The following is a 6,407-nucleotide window of genomic DNA, read 5'->3' as shown; positions in this document are numbered from 1 at the left end:
CCCCCCCCCCAGAGCCCAGCCACGGGCTCCCCCTTGCCCAGATACCCGCCCTACTACCCCTCAGAGCCCAGGGATCCAGAGGGAGAAACAGTCTGATGCTGGGTCTCGGGCTTGTGTGGAGTTTCCTGCACATCACTGTCTCCTTCCCTCTGGGCATGCGGGGAACTGCAGCTGCCAGGAATCCTCTAGCTTCCTCCCATCCCCACAGCAATGTCTTCTATGTGTGAGCTGGGCTCTGCTGGGTCCAGTGGCCCCTAGTGGCAGCCAGCAGCACTGCAGCTCATTTCTGAGGGGGAAAGGAAATTCTATGTGCACATTAATTTCTGCAAAATTCTGCATTGTGCAGTGGCGCAGAATTCCTCCAGGAGTGACTTCTGCTCAGCATTACTGACAATACGAAGTGATATTACAGCAACTTCTAGAAAGTTAAGTCATTTCATCCAAAGATGCTATTGCTACTGTATATGTGTTGCAATACCCAAGCATAATGGAGCAAGCTGAGGATAAGTTTACAGATTTGTTTAGAAACTTTTCAAAGATATATGGCTGAAACTTTGAGCCATATTCTGATAATGAACAATGGTTTGCAACTCCCATTACCCTTTCATTTCAAAGAACCTAAATGTTGTTGCTCATGTCACTTTGTTTCTTAAACTGTAAACTCTATGGGGCAGGAGCCAGGCCTTCTAGGTGTCTGAACAGTGCCCAGTAGGACTGGGGCCTCTGGGCAGAACTGTAACATTTAGTGATTTAAATACTTCTATTCATGGTAAAATTGTGTCCATTAAGTTTCTGTTCCCAAATCAACATCTCTTTGGCACCCAGGATGAGCAAGAATTTAGAATACCTAGTAACTTGATGTCTCCAAAGGTTGTGATCACAGATGTCATATCTCATGTTTTCAATACATTTGTCCAACAAAACTCAGCAGTACTAGGTAATTTTCAGGGAAATCCTCTTTTTTTTTTTTTTTTAAATTCAGTTTTCCAGATGGAATAGAACATTGTGGGTATAATTTGCCAAAAGTCACAGAATTTCAGCAGCTGAGTCTGTTATACCCCAGAATCTGTTCTTTGCACTGACACAGAAAGCATCCAGAAACTACAGAGAGATTGACATGCAACACTCTACCTTCTAGCCTATGATGAGATCAGAAAGCACATTACTTCATTGCGTCAAGACCTACATAAGTTACCACTGAAATTCTGGGTTCATTTCAATGTCCTGATGTTTATCTATACACTCCTGAATGGGCTAGGGCCTGGTTAACCTGGAGGCTGTCTCTTTACACTCCATTGTGACAGCTTTTTTTCAGGCTATATCTTACTCCTGGGGGAATTCTGCGTCACTACATGTGCACAGAATACATGGCCCCTGCAGATTTCTGTGTTTCCCCGCAGAAAAATGACTTCTGACGGGAAAGCAAAGGGAAATCACAAGAACGGTCACATGCCCCCTTCCCGGCAGTGCAGACAGGTCAGTTTGGGCACCCAGAGCAGCTGGTAGAGACGTAAATCGCCTTGGGGGAGGGGGAGGAGCTGGGCAGTCATCCGTGTGAGAAAGAAAGAGAGACACAGTCCTTCTTGCTCGCTATTGTGGCATGCTTGGCATGGGGTGAGGGTGGGGGGTGTTTCTGAAGAGGTAGGCACAGGGCAGGCTCTGTTCCCTCAGGTGGAGGAGAATGTAGCAGCCTGCCTGCTTAGTGGATTGTTCCCATTGTTCTTAGTGAATTCCCCCAGAAGTATAAAAGAGGTGTAAAAATGTGAAGGCTCCTTTACATTGCCAGAGTGGTGTAAAGGAGCCTTATTGTAAAGGACAGTATGGTGTTAGAAATGCTTATGGTGCTTTAGTGATTAGAACAGGTTTAAATTTTTAGACTGAAAAAATTTCCTATCAAAATGTGCTCCATGCACTATTTGCTACTGACCTTCCTGGAGATGGTCAGTAGCCAGTATAAGTTTGTGAGTTTGAGTCCCCAGCCCTCACTTGCTCTTCAGTTGCCTATGATGTAACACTGAGCATATGGCTGCATATATTTGTTGACTAGTAATAGAAATAAAAGGGTCAAACCTTGCTCCATTACTATCAGGCAGAAGGGGTTTGGTGATTTCCTCCAATGCTCCCCACTCCAATTCTCCATCCATTGTATTGTAGTTTAAATAAAATTACCAAAATAATTGAACCCAGCTTGATTACATTGCATTATTGTGACCAAAAAAAGATGCAGAATTTTAAAATAGTGTGTGTAGAATTTTTAGTTTTTTGGTGCAGAATTCCTCCAGGAGTAATATCTATCCGTAAACCATTACAGTGGTACAGCTGCAGCACTGCAGCTTCCCCACGTAGCACTTCAGTGTAACAGCTCTCTACAGTGAAATCTACCTCCCCAGGAAGCAGTAGTTAGGTTGACAGAAGAATTCTTCCACTGACACTAGCACTGTCTACACCAGGGTTAGGTCTGCTTAAGTACGTTACTCAGCGGTGTGAGTTTTTCCACACAGCTGAGTAATGTATCTGGGTCAACTTAACTTTTTAGTGTAAACCTGGCTTGAACATGGATACTACAGCTAGAAGAGTTCAGGCTCAAAATGAGGGGAATAGGACATTTCTCAGTGGAAAGCCTTCATCTGCACAATTCATGGTCACAGCAGATCGGATGAACCACACTTTAAGAACTCTTTCTGTGGGCCTTCAAACAAATTTAATCCAGGAAACTTTAAGACATACATAGTTATCTTGGTGCTCTGTAGAATATGCTAGAAGTCAAATTCAGGAGAGAACTTGGGAGTCTCTCCTACTGGAGAAGACTGATTGCATTTTGTAGATACGATCTACTATATGGCTATTGTTTGGCAACACATTCCCCAACATCCCTCCCAACTGCTGACTTATGAAAGGACATTCCCTTTTCCTTCTACTCCTGGGGGAATTCTGCAGCACTGTGCAATGCAGAATTTTGCAGAAATTAATGTGCATGCAGAATTTCCTGCCCCTCCTCCCCTGCCCGAAATGGGCTGCAGTGCTGCTGCCCACCACTAGGGGCCGCTGGACCCAGCAGAGGCCAGTTCGCAAATAGAAGACAAGGGTGATTTGGGGGGGGGGGGGCGAGGTAGAGGGAACTGAAGGGTTCCCAGCAGCTGCACTTCCCAGCATGCCCTGAAGAAAGGAGGCAGCTGCGCACAGGAAACTCTGTGCAAACCCGGGACCCAGCATGAGGCTGTTTCTCCCTCTGGATCCCTGGGCTGGGGGGAGGGGGGGGAGGAGAGGATGTGAGTGTCTGGGCTGGGGAGGGGGCCCGCAGCTGGCCTATAGGTAGGGTGACCAGATGTCCCGTTTTCAAAAGGGACAGTCCTGTTTTTTGGGACTTTTTCTTACATAGGTGCCTATTATCCCCCACCCCGGTCTCGTTTTTTCACAGTTGCTATCTGGTCACCTTATAGGGAGTGAGAGTGTCTGGGCTGGGAGTGGTCAGGGCTGGGCAGGCCGCACAGCTGGCCTCTGGGGGAAAGAGGTGAGAGTATCTCCCCCCACTGAGCTCTGTGTGGGAGGGGGCAGAGAAACAGGAACTGGGTTGTCATGGGGGTTTCTTTAACTCTCTACTCATGGGGGGATTTTTGTGTGTGTCTGTATTGTTACAAACAAACATACTTGCTGACTGGTATTTTGAAATAAATTACCAAAATAATTGAAACTGGTATGATTATATAATGTTATTTGAACAAATACAATTTGCAGAATTTAATTTTTTGGCACAGAATGCCCCCAGGAGTATCTTCCTAACAAGAAGTTGTTCAACTCAGAAATTTTGATGGCTGTAAGTTACTAGGGCAATGTTGTGTGAAAACAGATTGCAGGGACAAAGAAAAGGAGGCCCGAAGGCACTTTTTGCTTGATCAAGTACTATATCTTGATGCAAGGTCCTTATACTTGACTGTAACTAATTTTACATGAAAGGAAAGTGAGAACTATAGTATTGATTATGAAACCTATTGATATTAAGAAAAAAAAAACCCACACAGACAAGTTCTGAGGTTTTTTTAGGAGATGGTTTAACCTGATCCTGCAATGAGTTTCATGCTAGTGTATTCCTGTGCCCAGGCAGATTTCATTCCAGGTTCGGGTCCCAAGTATATTTTTGAGCATTTAAATAAACAATGAAATACTGACATCTGAATCACTCCTTTCCTAACAGCAGAAGACAATCAGAAAAGGTTTCTCTATATATAAACAGAAGAGAATTCCAACCTTAAGATGTATCTGATTAGTGCGGGGGGGGGGGGGGGGGGGGAGGAATTGTACATGGTACATTTCAAATGCTAACAATCTAGTGAAATACGGTACTATATGTAACTGTGGGTCTTATAGGATGAATGTCAGAAATACACAGAAGTGCCTTAAAACGTAGTTAACTTGTCTTGTAGAGAGTTTAAATTAAAAATGCCAACTTTAAAGAAGTTAACGAAGGCTGTCTTTAACTATGATTAAATATCAATTCAAGAACAGTAGAGAATATTTACATACATTTTATGGCTTTGCAGTACTCAAAGTAGAAAATGGCACTTTGTTCTTAGCCTTATGTATTATATTCAAAAGTCATGAAAAAGCTTGCAGGATTTTCACTTCTCTTTTCACTATTCAGAGCACATCCCTAGCTCACCATGCTTCTGGCTTCCATGGATCAACTTAAAACGAGACCAAGCCATCTGTGCAATTTTTCAGGGTTTTATTTATTTATATTTAAAATGAAGTTACATAAATACAAGATTACTATTAAATAAGTTACTTTCCATTCAAATCATCTGCCATTAAAACAGTTATTTAATCTGTAGGTTTACAATTTCCTTCAAAGGCTACATAGCATATTAAAAAATTCAACGAGCAGATGAAAAGAGCAGCCGTCTGCAGTTAAGTGAATGATGGGATGAAACTGCCCACACCTTGACTGTTACATGGTATGAATATATATAAATGATCAGATGAAACACAAAACCCTGAAATAAACATGGACATCACAGATACAAGTGTACACCACAGGAGCAAGCTATTGTGGTTCAGTGCAAGTATTAAATTACAAAGCTTGTGACAGCAGAAATAGAGCTATTTATTACCTCTTTAGTTCCAAGAAAGTATTCACAATAATGCACACATAAATCAGCCTTTCAAAATTTCTCTCATCCACGTGCCTGGGGCAAGTAAACCATCTCCCCCCTCCCCATTATAACCATTTGTGCAAGTAGACTGTAACAAACATCTGAGACACACAATTTTGCAAAGCTAATATATGTGTATATATTACACATAGACATATATATAAAATTTCTAAATACTATCCGTTAGCTTCTGAATTATGCTAAATCTAACAATATGGTATTAGCAAGTCAATTTTCCCTTTCTGCCGAAACATTTAAAATTTGACTTAGGTCATTCCAGTCTGACTGAGTTTGTGGGTTAATCTGAAAGTTAACGACAAGAGAAGATCTGCTCTGAGTTTTCGGTGGAAGTGTCAATTCCGAGTTTCCCCACCTCTGCAAAAGTGGCCACTCTCTAAACTAGAAAATTTTCCAGCAGGCCCCTCTTCCTCCAGCAGACGCTGCAAGCCAGGTACCCTTCCCATCAGCGCCGGGCTCTAAGGGCACCCCACGGATCTGCTCGCCCTGCAGTAACCCCTCCGCGCACGGACGGGGCTGGGCACTACACCTGGAAGTGGAGCTTGACCCCGCGCTCTCTCCGCTCACTCCCCTCCAGCCCCTTTGCCCCCGATCCTTCCCCCACCCCGCTCCCCTGAGCTTTCACTGCTCGCGGCGGAATGGAGACGGCCGCCGCGCCTGCTCCCCGCCTCCCGGGCCTCCGACAGGCCGAGGAGAGCGAGCCTGCGGCCGCCGGGCCAGGAGCCCGCGGGGTGGGGGGCGCCTCTCTGCGGCCGGGAGCGGAGCAGGCCCCCAGTGCCCCGCTCCTCACCCCGGGGGAGCCCAAGTCCCGGCCGGGAGACTCCTACCGTTCAACTGCGGCGGGGCCGGCGCATCTCAGCCCCGTCCCGACTCCTCCCGGGGCCCCAGCATCATCTGCTCCCGGGCCCACCCGGTTCCCGCTGCCTCGCAGGGACGGCGCAGCCCCAGCCAGCACCCCCACCGAATGGAAAATAGCTCCCTGGGCCCAGGGGCGGAGAAGGATGGGGGAGTGACAACGCCGCAGCCAATCACAGGGGCCCTGTACCTTCATCGGACCAATAGGAACAGTACAGGAATAGATTTGAGGCCACATCCAGCCTATAGGAGCGCTGCGTTCGTACTGTCCCCGCTAGAACCGCTCTAGCGAGCCTCCGTTTACTGCCATCTTGAATTCGGGCAGATTGCCCAGTCCTGGAGTGGGCTCGTCAGCGGCCATTTTGGATTCGGGCAATAAGCCCA

At 45.9% G+C, this 6,407-nt stretch overlaps 1 protein-coding gene across 2 annotated transcripts in view; it reads right to left on the bottom strand.

The window, feature by feature from the left end:
* SOCS5 (suppressor of cytokine signaling 5) overlaps nucleotides 1–6,134 on the bottom strand; it is a 41,056-nt gene extending 34,922 nt beyond the window's left edge. For both annotated transcript variants that reach the window (XM_026652537.1, XM_026652536.1), the window contains exon 1: nucleotides 5,996–6,134. The gene's annotated coding sequence lies outside the window, so the exon portion shown is untranslated. The remainder of the gene's footprint in view (nucleotides 1–5,995) is intronic.
* Between the last annotated feature and the right edge of the window lie 273 nt (nucleotides 6,135–6,407).

The sequence above is a fragment of the Terrapene carolina genome, unplaced genomic scaffold, assembly GCF_002925995.2.
Source record: "Terrapene carolina triunguis isolate 2854851 unplaced genomic scaffold, T_m_triunguis-2.0 Scaffold120, whole genome shotgun sequence".
In the NCBI taxonomy this organism is placed as follows: Eukaryota; Metazoa; Chordata; order Testudines; family Emydidae; genus Terrapene; species Terrapene triunguis.
This window is presented reverse-complemented; position numbering and strand designations above follow the sequence as displayed.